This window comes from Mesoplodon densirostris, chromosome 1 (assembly GCF_025265405.1).
Source record: "Mesoplodon densirostris isolate mMesDen1 chromosome 1, mMesDen1 primary haplotype, whole genome shotgun sequence".
Lineage (NCBI taxonomy): Eukaryota > Metazoa > Chordata > Mammalia > Artiodactyla > Ziphiidae > Mesoplodon > Mesoplodon densirostris.
In genome coordinates this window covers 154076795-154097195 of record NC_082661.1, presented here as the reverse complement: position 1 = coordinate 154097195, position 20401 = coordinate 154076795, and the positions used below count along the sequence as shown (strand labels likewise).

Below are 20401 nucleotides of genomic sequence, written 5' to 3'. Positions count from 1 at the left end.
GCTGTATCTGATTCATATCTGAATTCTCCACACTTAATAAATTTCAAAAAAAAATGAATTAATTTACAAGTTTGAAATCTTTCTGGGTTTATTTAATAATATAACAACATTTATTATGTGCTTACAATTCTAGGCACTTCATGTATTTTAATTCACTTAATCCTTACCATAACCCTATTGACAAAAGTACAATTATTGTCACCATTTTGCAGATGTGGAGGCAGAGAACGTTAAGGATTCTGTTATCGCCCAAGGTCAAAGCTAGCAAGAACCAGAATTTGACCCCAGGCAGTTTGGCTCCATGCTCACTGACTGTGCAGTTCACAGGTCCTGTACTGGACTTCCCAAGGTCCAAGGAAAGGTCAAACCCAGTTCTTGCCCATAAAGATGCCACGTGGAATCTTCTTTCTAAAGGATCTATGAGGGTTCACTCTGAACACTCACTGTCTAGCATGAGGCTTGTCATTAAAAAAGAAGCTCAACAGATATTTGTTGAAGGATCAAAAATCATCTCTTTATAGTTTTTGAATGACTGAATTTCACATGTAGTAGCACCAGGCACTGCCAAGGTATTAAACATAGATTACTTTATCTTCAAAATGACTACATGAGGAAGGTATTCTTTTTAGCCCTACTTTACAGATGAGGAAACTGAGGCACCACGAGTTTCACAAACTTGCCTTATAACTTGAGGTTCAAGATCACAACATTTAGAATGTGAAGCCAGGATTCAAACTCAAGCAGTCCGACTCTAAAGCCTTGTCGCTTCCTGGGCCTGCTGGAACAAACACAAACTGTGTGGCTTAACCAACAGAAATGTATTCTCTTAAGACTTCTAGAGGCTTGAATTCTGACATCAAGGTGTTGGCAGGGCCATGCGCCCTCCAAAGCATCTAGGAGAGGGTCCTTCCTAGCCTCTTCCAGCTTCTGGTAGCCCTGGCGTAACTCTAATTTCTGCCTTCATCATCACATAGTCATCTTCCTTCTGTGTCTGTGTATCTCTGTCTTCACGTGGCATTCTCCCAGTCTATGTCTATGCCCAAATTTCGCTTCTGATAAGGACACCAGTTACAATGGATTAAGGGCCCACCCTACCCCAGTTTCACTTCATCTTAACTTGACATCTTCAAAGACCATTTTGTAAATAAGGTCACATTCACAAGTACCAGAGGTTAAGACTTTAAGGTATTTGGTGGGGGAGGGGCAGTGCACAAGGGGAGAGACACAGTTCTAAAGGTAACAAATACCCTATACAGAACTGACTCCACAGATGCAGGGAAATGACTCCGTTTTTCTAGCCAGTTAATTCTCTTGATTGGTGCAAAATTTGTTAGCTCTCAAATCACTCTTTTGAATACAGAGGGGAGTGGTTAAATGTTTGAGATTCAAGGGTTAAATGTTTGAGATCCAAGCATTTCTTTACATACAAGGTAAACAGAACACAATCAAAATGTAAACATATTTTAAGTAAATTAGAAACTTTATCATAAAAAAGCAAGTATTCCCCTAGAATGGAAGCCAGTTAATATACCAGAAAAATTTAAAGTAAAATACTTATAATCTGCTTACCTTCCCACTCTCTTCATTTCTCTCTCCATTTCTTCCATCAAGGCAATACTTCTGAATTTTGACCAATGAACAATCACCAAACAACGTTCTATAATAGTGACCTATAATCATTTGATATTTTCTTTTGAAACTCTTAAGAGAAGTATCCATTTCTTTTGATTCGTTGGGGCCTACAGCTAACAGTTAAAGATAACATGCGGCCTTCAAATTTTTATTAACAAAAATTAGCCCTCAAGGGAACATGGAAATGAAGTACACAACTATACAAGTAAACAGGTGTGTTTCAAATTTCTCCCATTGATAGCTTCCCTATACTTCCAGAGTCTAATGTCAAACTTGCACATTCACCCTACATCAACTGTGCTTTCTTTATCTGTCAATCATGTGAAATACCTTTACCACACACTGGAAGCCTGATTTTCTCTGTATGCTAAGGAAACAACCAGAAATTTCCAAAACAGGCTAATTCAGAATTTGGCCCTTTAGGGACTTCCCTGGTGGTGCAGCGGTTAAGACTCCATGCTCCCAATGCAGGGGGCCCAGGTTCGATCCCTGGTCAGGGAACTAGATCCTACATGCTGCAACTAAGAGCCCACATGCCACAATTAAAGATCCTGCATGCCGCAACTAAAGATCCCGTGTGCCGCAACAAAGACCCAGCACAGCCAAATAAATAAATTGTTTATTTATTTATTTGTTTATTAAAACAGACTTGGGGAAATTCTCTGGCATAAATAATTGTTAACCAACTCACTACTCAGGAATTATCTTTGAGACGGTTTTCTTAGATGACATTATTGATAACTAATTCAATGAATACATTTTATTATACTAGCATCACCTAGGTGGCAAAAAGGACCACAAAGTTGCCTTAACTCATTTTAAATATCAAAATATAGCATTTAAATCAGGATGCACAGTACACCAAAGCTAGTCAAAGCAAATATCATAGGGGAAATGATATTTCCTAAAATCAAATTCTTGACCTGAAATTCTATCTGCTTTCTTGTATTCCATCACTATCCTGGCTCAAATAGAAGTGGAAGTACTAACAGGTTATTCCAAAAGATCGTTCAATTATTTTGGAAGAAACAAATGACCTATATATTTTTTTAAATAAAGTAACAGGCTTCCTGTAGAAAAAGGCCACTATTAACATGGAATAAATTAGCAAGTAAAATTCAATTTTGCTAGTACACTGCATTAAAATGCAATTTTCAGACTAATATATTTACAGAACATTTCAAGACCGCCAGTTGCTCACCCCTGGCGGCTGGAGCTTATCCTCTCTAATTATACTGAGCGCATTCTCAGGACAGAATCCTCAATGATAAAAGAAATAACTGATTTTTTTCCTCAAGAAAAACATCACAACCCCAGTTACAATCCTTTGAAAGTATACATCACCCTACAGAGAGTATAGACATTTTCTTTGTTTCAAACAGCAAATAGAAAGAAATGCAAAGCAGCTACAATTACAACCAAACACAGTTTGTGTTTCTGACACGAGCTTTCTCATGCTGATTGGTCCTTCGACTCTCTCTACTTTCCCAGGATATTTCCTGATTTTGCAATCTTAGTAGTTCTTGCGTCTCAGGGAAATATCAATTTAAGGGTATGTGTGTGTACTCAAGTACCTGCATTCACATTTACCGAGTGCCTTCCCCATGCCGAGTTCTGTCCTCATAATCGACACTCAGCCCAATCCTATCGCCTGCTCTAGCTGTGTGCCCTGGGACAAACTGGGTGAGCCTCAGCTTCCCCACCTGTATCTGCGGATAACTACAGCAGCTACTTCACAGGCGCATGGGGCCAAATGATCTCCACGTTGACACGTGCATCACAGCCAGTGGCTGCTGTCTCACGGGAGGGGCCCAATAAACATTAACCCTTATCATCCCTACAGGATCCTCTTCAGGTGAGAAAAAGTCGGTAACTTTTGCTGATAGAGACCGATCCAGGATCAAATCCCAGCCCGTAGGTCTTCCACACCTATTAAACTATAATATGAGGCATCAAAGACGCTGAGGAACTGTCATCCACATTCTCTGAAGATACTTAAAGGGGAGGGGGGACGTAACAGTCAACACCAAGACTATGTAGTTGAATATAAAGCATTAAAAACCTACTACCAATTACAAATATCTCCCCATCAGCCTTCTTTAAAAGAATTATGTTTAAATATTTTAATACTAAACATATGTAAGTTTTTGATCAAGGACCGTCTTCCACAGCACAATAACCAATGTGGAGTTAATCTAAAATGCCTGGTCCACCTACCAACGACTTCAACAACAGGAAATCAAGGCAGTAAATATCTTGATCACTTTATAGCACACATTTTCACATTATCACAGGAAACCCTCCCACCCAGGTAGGTATCACTCTGGATATTTCATAGAGAGAAACTGGGGCTCAGGCAGGGCACCCACCTATATCCACCTATCCCAAGGCAGGGCCCAAACTGAAACTCGGCTCTGTCTAGATCTGAAGTCCATGCTCTCTTTAGAACCACAAATGGACAAGGCAAAAGAAGGGTGAGGCCAGCTGGTCACTTGGCTATGAGGGCACACTCAACAGAAGAGATGGGAAAGGTGCCACAGTTTTTGAGGACATCCCAATGAAGATTAATTTTTACCAAATCACTTCATCTTCAAAGCAGAAGTCAGTAATATACATGACCAAAAACATGACCCACATAGAGCATACCCAATTCACGATTTCAAACTTGTCTGGATCAGTGTTAGTCCTGCACTAAAGAAAGCTTTTGAAAACACAGGAGTTGAGGATCAGGTTCCGGTGAGTGGCACCTGTACCCTCCCCAGCTCCTGGGGTCCTGGGGTCCTGGGAACCCGCACAATCTCAGAGCCTCAGCCCCCGGGGCAGATTGCACAGACATCAGAACAGGCCCCAGCAGCTTCAGTCCAGTGCAAATGAACACCTTCAGGTTCCACATTGACAATAAGTCAGAAGTCCTTGGGTCACGGTACCTCTGCTGGTGAGGACACAGGACCAGTTCTCTCTCTTTTTATTTTTTTTTGGGGGGGGGGGGTTAAACTTTTTTTTAAATTGTGGTAAAGTGTACATAACCAAATGTATCATTTTAGCCATTTTTAGGTGTACAGTTCTGTGGAATTAAGCACATTCACAGTGTTGTGCAACCATCACCACCATCCATCTCCAGAACTTTTTCATCTTCCCCACCTGATACTCTGAACCCATTAAACAATAACTCCCCATTATAACCTCTTCCTTCCAGGCCCTGGCGACCACCTTCCACTTTGTCTCTATATATCTGACTTCTCCAGGCACCACATATAAGGACATTCATACAATATTTGTCCTTTCGTGACTGGCTTATTTCACTAAGCATGATGCCAGTTCTCTTTCATTCCCAGTTAGTCTCCTTGAAGAAACACCCCTGAAATGCACATCCTTTAGATGAATTAAGAATGAATACATGAGAATTATGTTTTTCCCTTTTACTCATTGCTAAAAGGATAAGAAACGCTGAGGGTGGCTGGGAAAGAAGAGAGGGAAAGCCGGCCGAGTCATCCCCAACATCACCGTGAAATCTCTACTTGTTTCTATTCATTCTCCCACGAACTTTTGCTTTATGCAAATGAAATGTTTAAAATCACATCACATGCAGATGTAGAGAATGGACTTGAGGACATGGGGAGGGGGAGGGGTAAGCTGGGACGAAGTGAGAGAGTGGCATGGACATATATACACTACCAAATGTAAAATAGATAGCTAGTGGGAAGCAGCCGCATAGCACAGGGAGATCAGCTCAGTGTTTTGTGACCACCTAGAGGGGTGGGATAGGGAGGGTGGCAGGGAGACACAAGAGGGAGGAGATATGGGGATATATGTACACGTATAGCTGATTCACTTTGTTATACAGCAGAAACTAACACACCATTGTAAAGCAATTATACCCCAATAAAGATGTTAAAAAAAAAAAAATCACATCACATTGGGCATCCTCCTTTGACCTAACCATCTATCAAAAAGATCTATCTGCAAGCATTTCAAAAGTTAGCTTTCAAGGTCAACACTAAGGAAAAGCAAATGTGATTTCATAAAAACGTGTATCCACCGAGCTCTCCTATGGAAGGAAATTGTTTCGGGCAAGATAGCACCACAGTGTTTAATAGCTGGTGCTGCAGAAAGAAAGAAACACCTTTACAAATGTTCATACAAAAATCATTTAAATGTTAAGCAAAAATGTATATAGACTCTGAATGGGGCCATCCATCCCACTATTATCTCTCTCAATGGAAAACAGCACAATAGCATCTAATGAAAATCCTGTTTTCTTTACAAGAAATAAAGATAATAATGCCACAAATCAACACTCTCCCCAGTCATCTATCTTTATTGGTTTTTCTTGTAAGCCACATGTTCTCAGAACAAAAGGGGGAAAAAGACAAAATTCAATACAATGCCACATCTTATTTTTGCTTTTTATTTCTACTTGCAGCTTGTAAAATATACACATAACAGCACGATCTGGTACTAGTAAAGGAAAATGATTTAAGCTAAAATAAAACTCAAGTCAGCAGGAGATGGCTTTGATCGGGAGACCATTATACATTAAGTAGATGGAATGCAAGACTTCCTCTATTTATTTTAGTACAAATAACCTCAAGTCCTGGAAAAAAAGACATTTTTAGAAAACGACACTGACCCAATTGCTAAGTCTCATGAATAAGAGTGGTGAGTGTTACTTCTATTGCACCACTGCTCATACATTTTCTGCTCAAATCATTGCAATACGATTAATTCAAACACAGGGTTTTTTTTCCCCCTGAAATTCGGGATAATAGATGGTTGAAGACATGGAGATACTGACCACAGCAATGGTATGCAATAAATCTACTGTTCACACTAAATGTACTGTCCCATTTAGGGAAAGCACCAATGCCAAGAAAAGAGTACCCTGACAAGGGGGACCCAAAAGCACCAATCACTGCAAATTCAAAGTCTAAATTCCCAGAACTAGAAGGAAGCCCCAGGGACCCCCAGCCCTAATTCTCCTAGTGCTCCACACTGGCTCCTTCCCTGGGTGCAGGGTTTTGGGGGCTATTCCATCTATATCTGCAGCTTCTTTTAACCCTCTTCTCAGTTAAGTCCTACTGTATATCTTTCTGGGAGTTGCCCCAAGCATAAAATATCAGCAGCACAGGATAGGGGCCTCCTCCCATCCCTGAAAACTGAACCAACACTCTTTTACTCTGAATTATCCTATCTATACAAATATTCTTTCAAAAAGATTCATCCAGGGCTCTCCCTCAAATGAAAATTTTCAGTGAGCTCACCCGACCTAGTCCATTTCCTGGCCTCTGTGCCAAACTACAACCAGAAAGATGATCAGAGAATAAAACTCTTCACAAAGACAGACCTAGTCCATCAGCTCTGACCTCAGGTAGGACCAAAACTAAACACACCTCAACAGAAAAAAAATCTAAAAGCCAATATTTTTTTAAGTTGGGCTCAAGATTCCAAAATGTCAGCAAAATCCCAGGACAGGCTTAACCAAGTCTGACCCCAAGTTTATTTTTCTCATACCTAATGCTCAGCCTTAGCAACTCCAGCTGGTCACTCCTCTCTCCCTCCGTCCACTTAGAGTCAGCTGGCCTCCAAGACAATGTCTAGATACCCGAAAGAAGATGAAGTCATAATTTGAACAATTCAAGTCAAAAACCACTCTCCATTAGCCAGCTCCTCTCCTAAATGCACCAAACGAGCAATGATCTCTCAGGCTCGAAATGCCATTTATCTTTGGACCCAAGCCAGCGGGACTGATCAACTGATCAGGCATGAGGAAAACCAATAAAAGAAATGCTGTCCCCACTGAAGATCCTGCAGTCCTCCACAATGATGAGAAAACACTGAAGGGTGAGCAGAGAAGTCTGTGTCACGTGAAACGTTCTCTCAGGGGCATGCAAAGCAGAACTTTTAGAGCTGGCTGTCCAAGGTGTGCGCCAAGAAACACCAGTTCAGAAGAGACTGTGCAAGATGCACCCACAGGCCAATGCTGGGTTAAAGGAAGTTAACAAACTTCTTTTCAGCAGGACTTCTTAAATATGCTGATGGAGAGTAGGTATACACAATTTTCTGAATTTAATGGCAGAAACCTTTATTCACAATATATTTCCAATCACTCAGGTTTCCAATCACTTTGAGAAACACTGCTTTAGAGGACCTGGAAGCAAGCCTAGAGCCGAAGCCTGGATGACCGATGACCAGGCACAATAATAATGTGGTATCAATCCAGTTTTCAGGACTATAGGATCATTAGGGCTCCTTAAGGAGCTTTTTTCGTTTGGGGGGGGGGGGCGTATTCCTTGAGTATCTTTTTTTTTAATTAAAGTATAGTTGATTCACAATGCTGTGCTAGTTTCAGGTATACAACAAAGTGATTCAATTGTGTGTGTGTGTGTGTGTGTGTGTGTGTGTGTATTCTTTTTCAGATTCTTCTCCATTATAGGTTATTACAAGATACTGAATATAGCTCCCTTTGCTATACAGTAGGTCCCTGTTGTTTATCTGTTTTATATATAGTAGTGTGTATCTGCTAATCCAAAATTCCTAACTTATCATCCCTGTCACCAAGAGATGTTTTAAAGTGAGGCCCTCTGTACCATTCTCCTGGCCTAAAATTGCTCCTCTCCATGATCTTGACATGGCCATCACTTACTGCCACTAGGGACACAGCTTAATAGTCATATACTAGGACCACTTGATCTAAAGGAGCCCACTAGGCACTTTGCGTCACATCACCCGTCTCTATTTCTTCACAGACCCTCCCACAGAGACAGCAGAGAGAGTTTTAATCATCGCCATGCCCCTCGAACCCACTGGCACATAGTAAGTGCTTAATAAACATTTCCAGAATGAATAAGGAAATGAAGTATTCTGGCTATCCCTCCCTCTGGCTTGGAGAAATGATTAAACATCTGGTTATACTTAATTTCAGTTCAATATGATTTATTATTTCAAATAAAGGGGCCATGCTTATGCTGTGGCTAAATTAAATGACATCTGCATTTCCTGTGAACATATATTTTCATCCTGAGCCACTATAAGAAAACAATGTATTTTGATTCACTCCAGAAACAATAATGGGTTTAAAGGTAGCCCCTCCCCAAAACTTCTCTAGAATCTGGACACAAAAACCACAAAGTTAATCGGCTTATGTTAACTCATACCGACCCCATTAACATCATACTATAAGCCTATACCATCATATCTGGGGATAAACTCTCAGGAAAACTAGATGCTGAAAATGTCCTGGGGCATATTTATCAAAGCCTCGAACGATAACATTCTTGTTCATTCACATACTCATTCTTTGACAAATGTTAATCAAGCACCCAGGACTTCCAAAACACTGGGAACACAAAGATGAAGAAGCCACAGTGCTGTTCCTCCAGGGCTTACGGACTAGAAAAGGAGCCAGGGAAGTAAATGGTTACAATTCTGAGTGCTAACAAAGGTGGGATGTAAGTGGGTGTGAGGGAGCTCACCATGGGAGCGAGAAGAACCAGTCACCCTCTCCTGGGTGACCATGTTCCAAGTGCAGGCCCCAAACGAGCAGAATCTCCTGGGAAATCATTAAAGTGCAAGCTTTCATCAGGCTACAGACACCACAGGCCTATGGGATCAGAAGCCCTGGGGTGGGGCCAGCCGTGTGTGTTTTAACGAGCCCTCAGGTCATCCTGCTGCACACTGAGGTGGGTGATGATTAAGCTACTTCCTGCAAGGAGGAAGGAAAGTCAAGCAGGTAAAGAGCACACAGATGGCAGGGATGGTTGCAGGCGATGGGAATAGGATAAAAGGCCAGAGAAAACTGTCATGTTGTAAATACCGTGAGGCCTGAGCTCAGAGCACAGGTTGCAGAGCAAGCAGGCCATGAGGGGCTCAGATGCGGTGCCAAGGAGCTGGGCTTCCTCCTGAGGGCGTCGAGGAGCCCCTGCGGGTGGGGTGGGCGTGCCCAGGCCTGCAGATCTCAAGAGATGACCTCGGAGACCCTGTTGAGAACAGGGAGAGGCCCTGGAGGAGCTGCAGCCTCCTAGGTGAGAGGCAAGAGCGGTGGGAAGGAAGTGGAGGCACACTTCGGAGCTGGGAGTCAGGGGCGCCTTATGCAGCGGCAGAGAAGGAAGGGCCAGGTGTGCGGTGGGATAGATGGAGCATCCCTTCTCCTGGGAAGCTTGCCTGACACACACCCCACACCCAGGCAGAGCAGATGCTGATCTGGGAAGCACACATCGCATTTACCGTAGCTAGTTCTTTAGCTGTCAGAGGCAGTGGCCATCCCAGTCAGTTTCCATGCGCATCGTTTGGAACAGCGCCCAGCACTTGGAAAGCCAAACTGATTGAATGGAGCTGGACAAGCCGAGAGGCCACTGAGAGGCCACTGCTCTCATTTAGGGAGAGAGGACAGTGTCATGGGGAAGGTAATTAGAAACCTATATCAACTGAACTTAATTTTTCTCTAGTCTGTTGATACCATTCAAAACACTGAATGAAAACCTTTACAAGTCAATCACGTTAAAAAAATTCAACAGTAAATTTGATCTGTTGTGTGGAGTCCACAAGCTCACCTTCCAGCTGAAAGTCAGAAAGGACTCATGGTTTGAGCGCATGTGCAAGTGAAAATATGACACTGCTCTAGGCCACAGAGAGACTGCCACCTAATCGAGATAACAAGTCTGCTTTCTTTTGTTTTCAGAACAACTCTGCAAAGCCCAGAGGTAGAGGACAGAGACATTTCAAATCCCTCTGAGACAGACTGAGCCTTTACTTTGATTTTTAGAAATGATTTTCAGCAGGCAGATAATGCTGTGACCCAATTACAGGGTATTTTGGAAATAGCAGGCACCTAACTTGGGGGTGGAGCTGGTGGGCGTAGAGGGAAGAGTTACTAAGCAGACGGTACCACCTGCCTCTCAATCCCGCATGGAATTTTATAAAGAAGGGAGCTGTGACCATCAGGAAGTAATGCAACATCTCCCTTGACCTTCTTCCCGTTTTCTCACCATTCCCAAAATAGACAGAGCTAAGGAAAATCATAAATATATTTCTCAGCCCTCTAGGGGGAAGGTTCATTAAAGGCATAAATTTGGGTCCCTGGGGAAAAAAAATGGATGAAAGACAAAGGAAAGTCCTAGAATCAAGAGGTGGTAACAGTGGAAAATAAAACCCATGGACAAAAAGGAACCAGAGAAACAAAAACAATGGTCAATTCTTACCCCAAAGCATACTGAGAGGCGGTGCCATAAACTCAGCTGTCCTGGATTCTCCAAACTCAAGCTCTTCAGAGACAAAAGTTAAAGTTTTTGCTTAAAACTAAAAATAATAATAGCTGTTAAGGTCTTACTTTATGCCAAGTATTGTTTTTTTGTTTGTTTTGTGTTTTTTTGTTGTTTTTTTTTGGCTTACCCTGACCAGGGATTGAATCCGGGCCACAGCAGTGAAAGCACCGAAATCCTAACCACTAGACCACCAGGGAACTCCCCCAAGTACTGTCATAAGCCCTTATCATACTTTACCTCACAAAATCCTCATAACTACCACATTATAAGGAAACTGAGGCACTGTGTAATTCGGTTGTCCAAGTGTAACTGTGGTGTCTGAGATCACATGGCTATGAAATTGCAGAGCAGTACTGGAATCCTAAAAGTCTGGCTGGTAACCGCCAAATTTCAACTGCCTTCCCATAGGGCTGTCCTGTGCACACACTGCAAGATATTTAGCAGCATCCTTGGCCTCCACGCACTTGATGCCAGCAGTACTTCTTCCACAATCATGACAATCAAAAATGTTTCCAGGGAGTACTGCCAAATGTTCCCCGGAGGGCAAAACTGCCCCCTCTGAGAACCACAGCTACAGAGATTTGAAAGGCCAAATCTCTAGGCCCTTTATAGAAGCAGTGGCAAATCCTAGGTGTTGGATAGAAGAAGCAGGCTACAACACTTCCACTAAGCCAAAGAAAAATGGAAAAGGAGACAGCTGAAGGGTTTTCTGTAGCGGGTTCTGCCACAGTCCTTTGCCACGGCTCCTATAAGGCCTCCCCTCCCTCAGAGTCTCACACACATGCCTCTACTGAAGCACCTTATATTGACACTCTGGTACATTCCCTTCTGTCTTCCTGAACTTCCCACTGTACCTGGCACCAAGTATGTGTTCAATAAACATTTGCTGAACAAAGGCATGGACAAACGAAGCCGAAGTTTCTGAGTGTACCCAAATGAATGCATGTCTGTCTGCACTAGTGATCTGGAAAAGGTATAAAAAAATAAAGTTTGGTTATCGGGGAGGATAAGAGGCTCTGCTCAGGATGCAAGGTTGAATCAGTGTTTCCCGAAGTATCTACGCCCCTCTGAGATCACTGTGAGTCCAGACCATGCCTCAGTTCTACTCAAAAATTCAGTTTTATTTGTTCACTCAAGAATGAATCAACTCAAGAAACCTAACTCGTAATGAAATTCTAGTTAGTCATAACTTCCACTGATACAGAGTACTGCCCAGCAAATCAAGACACTCAATGTGGCAGGTCTGCTGGCTGACTCTATAGCCCAGGACAAAGGTCTACTTGGGAAACCAAGTGAAGATCAGAAGGTAAGAACAAAGCCATCAAGCAGGAGCCTGATGCTCCCAGAAAGGGGTACCCACCATCCTCTCTCTAGCAGCCAGAAGTCTCAAGTGAGCCTCAGGGTTGCTGGAGAGGCCCTGAAATCCTCACGTCAACTTTCTGAAGTCATCAAAGGCCTCTGTCACCCCAACACTGCCTCATGATTGGCATGTGACAACTAATCAGATTCTGGTGTATTTTATTTACAATAGAAATATCCTAAACTGGAATCTGCCCAGAGAGATTCAACACAGCAACCCTTAGTTTCAGACATATTTAGAAATTATATTTGGATTTTCCAACTATTCAATTTGTGTTCAGACGAAAGAAATGCACATGGGGGCCATAATCTGGAGGCAACAGCTCCACCACTAAGCATGCAGGTTTAGGTTAACGGGATTTTGAAAATGGACAAAAGGAGAAATTTTCACCTTCTCCCCAAGGCTGAATCTAGGAAAGTTTCATGTTGTGGTGGAAATAATAATACAGGCTTTGTTTAGGGCCTGGGTGAGTGCTTTAATGTTTCTGAACCAGAGTTTCCTCACCTATAAAAAGGGAAAAAAGAAGAGGGTACCCCAAAAGACAAAGTGAAATGTTTCCCGTATAGCACCAGGCAGAGGTGGCCCTTAATTAATAAATGTTATTTCTTCACCCTAGCAGCTCCTCAGCAAACCACAGACTCCTCTGTGTTGATTACAGTTCCAAGGCAAGCATCACTGTTCACCGTGTAGCCTTTAGTGAAAAGGACCTCAGTTTTCTTATCTTTAAAATAGGAATAGCACTACAGTATTTTGTAAGAATTAAATAGGGCAACATCCGTAAAGCTCTTTGCACGAAGAGATCCACAATATTAATAATATATTATTATTACAACCAGTGAGATCCACATATTACTAAGCACAGATTTTTAAAGTATTATCTGAAAATACATTACCTATTTCCTTAAGCTACTATTTAAAACTCAAAAATAATTTGGGGGCTTCCCTGGTGGCGCAGTGGTTGAGAGTCCGCCTGTCGATGCAAGGGACACGGGTTCGTGTCCCGATCCGGGAAGATCCCACATGCCGCGGAGCGGCTGGGCCCGTGAGCCATGGCCGCTGAGCCTGCACATCCGGAGCCTGTGCTCCTCAACGGGAGAGGCCACAACAGTGAGAGGCCTGCGTACCGCAAAAAAAAAAAATAATAATAATAATAATAATAATTTTTTTTTCTTCTCCTACCACCCACTAACAGCAACTCAAACTAAAGGTGAATAATACCAATTCCATGAGCAAATTATTCTTAAACTTCCTCTAGTGACTTATCAAGGCTCACCCTGGAGGGAATGGCACTACAGAGATCCAAAGCAAGGCGGCTATAACACGACTCCCGGTTCTATGGCTGTAACTCCATCAGCATTTCCTAGAATCACCAATCCTGAATTGCCAAAGCATGCTGTTTGGGCAAAAAGAAGCCTGTATGCAAAGAAACAAAAAACCAAGATGTGTCATTTTGCAGCCCAGCCTGCAAAAATTCACATTTCAGTCCCTTCTCCTTTCTGCTCTCTCAGAACCTCATCTTTCATCTTGGCGTTTTCCTTGTCATTCTTGGGCTATAATTCAAAAATACTCGCTGGTTCCCAGAGCACTTTCAAAATTAGCTTCTTCTCGGCTCCTAGGACCTTGGGTCTGTACCAGTGACTCCACATTCCTGGAAGGCCTGGAGGCGCCATCAGCCCACCCAGAAGCTCCAGTTTGGCCTGGCCTCCACTATTCAACTTGATCCTGAGGGCAGAGCTCTCTACATCTCAGGCCCAGATTCCCAGACTTATCAATTTCATGGACCATTAAGCTGCCAAATAAAAATATTCCCATCAATTTGTAAAAGAAATCTTACCCCCATATCCGAATGATATAATCTCAGAGAAAAGGACACATCTAATCTGGACACACTTATGAAATATTCACTACACTGCCATCATCATCACTTGGATAAGGAGAGTGGAAACCTCACCAACAGACAACAGCCCTAGCACTGTGATGTGCACATAGTAGACACTCAGTTACTTTCATATTGTGTAGAAACTAAGCTCTGATTCATAGGGCAGCGATTTGGGAAACGCTGCATTCCATACCACCGGTAATGCCAAGTCTTCCTTCTTCAACAACAGCATTTCCCTTCACTCTCTGGAGCTCTGCAAGTTCTCCCCAACATTGTCCTCCAAAGCACACACTTCTCCTAGCTCAGTTCCAAAAGTGCATTCGTTTTAGTCAACTTGAAAGGTAAAAATCAAAACAAACCATTCTGCCTCCTACTCCAAGCATTCCTGAAGCATACTTTCCAGGAGAGTTACACTGCAAAAACCTCAGTTATCGCCTAGCAGACAAAATTTTGCAAGATTTTCACAAGAGGCAAAGGATAGAACGGTTCGCTTTATTTACAATGACCAAATCATTCACAAACAATAAAGAAAAACCTTAATCCATAATTCCATACCATTCACTTTTCCCATGTTCTCTTTCCATAGCTGTCCATATGCATCTGCACATTTTATACACCAATAAGTGATACATTGTGACTTTTTTCCTGCTTGTAAAAGTAATGCCTGCCCTAGCATTTGTTCAATGCTTAGAAGACTAGGTAGGATCCAAATATTATGGAAATACGGTTATGTACAGAGGGAATGTCTCCTGTAACTCTACACCCAATGGCCTCATACCTTTAAACCGACCAAGCCTTCTTACTTCTTGCCAAGTTGTGATGACTTGACTTCCTAGCCTCCATGTCCTTCCTCTCCGCCAGCTCTCACCTGGTGTTCGCAGTTACTGCCCCGCTCCTACCACGGGCCCAGCAACACTGGAGCCTAGTTATGATCAGAAGCTCTAGACTTACTATTTATTATCACTTATTTAAACGCTGACACCTCTGGCTTCTCTTCACCTGCCTCACTTAAACGTTAATGAGGCTGAGTTTTGTGACCATCTTAAAAGCAGAGTACACTACAAACACCAGGTTTCCTTTGCTCTCTGCCCCATCATCATGGCTTGCCAAAAGAGAGGTTCACATAGCTGCATTCCGACAGCCATCACTCCTGCTATTACGGCAGCAGATCAATACAGCACCTGCTCAATACAGCGATGGTGCTAACATGAACTGATAATGATAATTTTATTCCAGAGACCAAGGGCTGCAATTCTGATCAACAGCTGAATCGACAGGACAGGGACATGGGAAAAGTTTGTCCAAATTTCACATGGGTAGGCCCCGGCAACCAAGGTACAGGGCAGCCTCCTCTACAGCCCCAGAGGAGACTTATTCCTTGGATTACCTGCATGCCCAAGAGCACAGTGTCTCCTCAGAAGATGCTGTAAAACAGTTTCAAATATCTACGGCGCTCTACCCAAATCTAATCATTACCTTATCTCCTACCTACACCTGGCAGCGCCACAAAGAGTTAATGTTATGACCACCATCCTTTGACAAATAAAAACCAGAACGGACATAGGAATTGGCCAAAAAAAGGAAAGGCATTCCACAAAGCAGGACAGGCCAGACTTAGTGAAACAAAATCGGCTTCATCTAAGGTTTTATCTATATAGTCCCCCTTTCCAAATGGATGCCTCACAGGCCCCTGGACTGGGACATGAAGGCCCAACAGACACCCAGAGGGTGCTTTCTACTGTTATGCTCTCATTTTACAGATGGGAAAACTGAGATCCAAAGAAGTGAACTGACTTTCCCAAGGTCACACAGCAAATTTAAGTAGTGGATGACCCTGGCCTAGAAGGCAAGTCTTAGGAGTCCCTGGTTGGTGGTCTTTTCGTCAAATCCCACCAGACCCTTTATTATGGAGAATCTGTCACTCTGCCTTTGACAAACTATTTCAACCGAAAGAAACACCATCAACATATATCAACATGCAGCATATGCACTAATAACACATAAAATTAAAATGGGTAATCTGGGCTTATCTTCCTTACACTTATTTGTTGGTAGTACAACATTGTTGAAAATAAATGAACATAAAACAGTTTTTAAACCTGGATGTAGGCTTCTTAAAAACATTCAAATCATTTTGAAGACATGCTGTTCCAATCAAATCTAATTCTAAATAACAAATATGTTACACAAGAGAATGCTTATTGAATAATAATGAAAACAGTTGAAGATAGTCTCATATAAAATAAAACTTTGAAGTTCTATTGCTGTACAAGCAAAAGACTGTCCACCTCCTCAGAGGGACTTTCTTGGGAAGCAGACATTTATGTCAAAGATGCTGACACATAAGATATGTAAGAAGCTCAATATCAGACTTGACACATAGTAAATAATGAACAAATGCTATTTTCCTCAACTTAGGATAGGAAAATAACCATCACCCACATAAGTAGTAATATCTTCTTACAATACTTTACTAAAAGTCTGTCCTGTGCCCCTGGAAAATTTAAGGGGTTATATCATCAGGGTACTGAATATTTTAAAAGCATAACTGAAGAAGGTATAGAGAGACAACATTCCATTTCTCTTAAAAGACAAATTTAGATATCCTGAAATGAGGGTAATCAACATATCACTGTTCTAGTACAATGGCAAGCCTTTCAGTATTAATTCCTACTGTAACAGAAAAGAGAGGAAAAAAAAAAAGAATTTGATGTTTGTTTTTGTTTCTCTGGTGGCAGAAAAAAAAAGTCATCAAAAAGTTGAAACATGACAAAAAGAGTTAAGTTTTAAAATATTTCATCTTTGTACACGTGGATTCTTGCACTATTTAGTAGACTTTTCCTAGATGATTCTGTAGTCAGTATTCTTATTACTGCAGTTAACTGTAAAAAGCCAGTCTTTCACACTTGAGCTCATCAAGTTTTTCCACTACCACTTTATAGAAGTTTCAGAAAAGGGGACCCTGCTGGCTCCCTGCAGACGAATTACTTAGTTAAAAGTATCCTTTTGAAGAGAGAATGAAAGAAGTAAACACCTTCCCTGGAAAAGGATCTCAACTTTAGAGTTCTTTCTCAAAGGCCCTGAGCAAATATCTAGACCAAGCCCAGCCTAGGAAGACCCTGAGTGATTTTTCGAGGTCATATAGTAAGCCGATGACCAAAGGACAGCTATAGAAACCTTGCATCTGTTTTCCCCAGGTGTTCTGACTACCGGACCAATGTGCTCTACTGCCACCTGTGTTCTCTCAGCATTTCCCCCAGCGTGGACGTTCCTCATCCTCCTGACAAATGTCATCCTTTCAAAACAGTGCCCTTTCTAGGACTGTGCAAGTTACGATAAACAACTGTTGAACAAATAACTGCTTTCAAGCTACAAACTGAAAACACAACAAAGCGGCTTCACAAAGAAATCCCCCTTCCTGAAAGGCCATCTACCCGAATTCAGATATTCTTAATTATCATGGCCATTTAATTAAAGACAAGATTTGAAGTATAAATCCATGACAAGAAAAATAAACCAAAGACTTAAGAGAACCAAATCCATAATAACGGATCAGGATGCCACTGTTTGCTTTTTAAATCAGTGAAATATTAAAACGAATGACAAACCAATGCCAACCTCACAAAGTTTCTTCATTTCTTGGAATTCAAACACCACTGCTGGCATCATTTTATGATAATCCTTTGAGTATTTTACCTAAGTCATCAGGCGCAATGTAAAGCCAGTGACTGAGGGACTTCTAAAAAAACCTGCGCCCAATCTTGTCTGAGCTTCCAACACTGACCTTATTCTCCTCTCAGTGTTGGTCCTCCCCAACCACTCAATCCATCCAAAACCGTCTGGGACAGTCCTGGCTCTAAACAGCGCTGAACTTGACTACAAAACGGCCACAACTCTAAATCTGATTTCTTCAATGTATGATTTTTTTAAATCCAGGTCCCACGATCCTTCGGCCCTTGGCCCCTGACCCCTCAGTTCTAGACCTCTCCGCCGACATCAAGATCACCTTTCATTGTTTCTATGGGACTCCGCACCCCTCCCTCCGCCCAGCAATCTTTTTCATCGCACAGATGTCATTTCTAGCGTTCAACCCTCCATTCCGCCCGGCGGGCAGCGGAGGGGATTTCAGGACCAGCTTCCCTGATTCGGTCCCCTTCGCACAGCCATTTTCTAGTTAAAACGCTCCCTGCCTCCGAGGGGGAAATGAACTTTTCCCCCTTTGAATCCCCTATAAGCCAGCTCGGTCTTCAACTCCCCGGCAGGAGCGCGCTGCCGCACGGGGAGAGCCCAGCCGCACAGCGGAGGCCGGTGCCAGGGCAAGGGGGTGTGCGCTCTTCCCCGCCGGCGCCCACCCTCACTTTTCCCCTCCGCAGCCCCCGCCCGGCGCAACCCCTCCACCCTGTCTCCCCCGCCCCAGGCCCTGCAAAACCCCGGCTGCCGATGGAAAGAGGGCGCCGAGAAGCCAGAGGGATGGAGTCAAGGAGTGAGCCCGCGGGCGCCGTGCCACCCAGCCCTGCGGCGCGGGCGCAGGGCGCACGGGACTCCGCAGCAGACGCCCGCTGCAGATGCGGTGGCAGCTGCTGCAGCTGTGGCTGCGGCTGGGCCAGAGGCAGTGGCCGCGCAGCCCTCGGGGCCGGGAGGAGAGCAGCAGCCGCCCCGGCTACGCGCAGCCACTCGCCGCAAGCTGCTGCCGCTGCCCGGGTCTCTCACCAGTACTCCCGGGCCGCCCCAGGGTCGAGAGCAAAAGCAAGGAAGAAAGCAGGGCTCACCGGCAGTGCGCGCGGCGCTCGCCTCGGCTCCGGCGCCCGGCAGCTCTGCTCCAGTCTCGCCCTGCCAGGAGTGCCAGGATCAGCTGCGGGTACAGCGCACGAGCTTCCTACTTGAGACCAGGACTGGCTTTGGCCACTGAGCATGCCCAGTGCCGCTCCACGAGTCCCGCTCAGAGAGCGGCGCCGGCGATATTCCACTTCTCCGGGCTTTGGCGGCGGCTGCGCGGAGAGGCTGGAGGGGCCCAACCGGGCGGGGGCGGATCCCGAGAAAGGCGGGGCCGGGGGCGGGGGCCTGGAAGGAGGGGGCGGGCCGCGCTCCTAGAGCGACCCCTGCAGGCAGAGGCTTTGGGGCCTCTTGAACTCGCGCTCCACTTATCATCTGAGAAGATGGCAGGGAGGAATGCGGGCCAGAGTGTCGAGACCCAAGGCGATGCATCCCGGTATGATAACCCCTCCGTGAGGCTCGGCGTCTGTCTGCACCAAAAGGTAACCTTATCCCTGGCTAGTCTTTTCTCCCACATGTCTGCATTTCCTTATAATGGGAAAATATCCTCAGATGAGAGCTGCCCAGGCCCATCCAGCTGCAACTTGTAGGCGAGATCTTCTCCTTCCGTCTCCTTATCTAGAACCCCAGGCATATGCCACACACACACACACACACACACACACACACACACACACACACTATGTCTTGATGTGAAAATCACAGCAAGATTGCCTCAAGGAAGAAACACACCTGCAGGAGGGGGAAAACATAATTTCCTTTTCACCTCCAGGAATATTAACTAAATTTTAACCAATTTAAACAGACAAGCAAGATCCTGATAAGAATGGATACTCAATAGGTAGTAATCAGTGCTCGGCCCCGGACACTGTGAATAATGTCCCCAAAGCATCACTGGGGTTGCTCTTCACCGATGCGGTGGTCAAAGTTGAGCCTGCGTCAGAATCGCCTGGAGGGTTTTTGGAAACAGATTGCTGGACAGTCTCTGAATGGGTAGGTCTGTGGTGCGGCCCAAGCATCTGCACATCTAACAATTTTCCGGATGATGCTGGTGCTGCTGGTCTGAGGACCGCACTTTGAGAACCACTGCTCTACACACAGCCTTACCTACTATCTCCTTCAGGAGGACTGTGCTAAAAGTAATTTAATAGTAACTACAAAGTAATGGCTCCTCCTCACTCATCCTCTTCCCCACACCTCCAGAATGCACTCCTTCCTCAAACAGCAAACTCACACCCCACCGGTCCTTATTCTTCATGAGAGGACTCGATGCGGTTGGGGCCGGCATTACGTTTTTCCTTCGACGTCATGAATTTATTGAGGACCCACAAGATCTTATGGTTAGCCCGGGGGTAGCAGTGAATAAAAAAAAGCCTAGACCCCTGCTTTGATAGAGCTTAGTCCAGCGAGGTGGTCAGAAATCCATTAAATAATCACTCAAAAATGTCATTTCAAACATGAAGAGTGTTAGGAGGGAAATCTACTAGGTGTGTATAA

The 20401-nt window shown here is 43.9% G+C and overlaps 1 protein-coding gene across 15 annotated transcripts in view; it reads right to left on the bottom strand.

Moving 5' to 3' along the window:
- APBB2 (amyloid beta precursor protein binding family B member 2) overlaps window positions 1-19090 on the bottom strand; it is a 392355-nt gene extending 373265 nt beyond the window's left edge. For 13 of the 15 annotated variants that reach the window (XM_060110667.1, XM_060110660.1, XM_060110696.1 and 10 more), the window contains exon 1: window positions 18901-19089. The gene's annotated coding sequence lies outside the window, so the exon portion shown is untranslated. Of the gene's footprint in view, window positions 1-18900 lie in introns of all 15 variants that reach the window. The other 2 variants (XM_060110741.1, XM_060110749.1) reach the window with 1 other exon arrangement.
- Between the last annotated feature and the right edge of the window lie 1311 nt (window positions 19091-20401).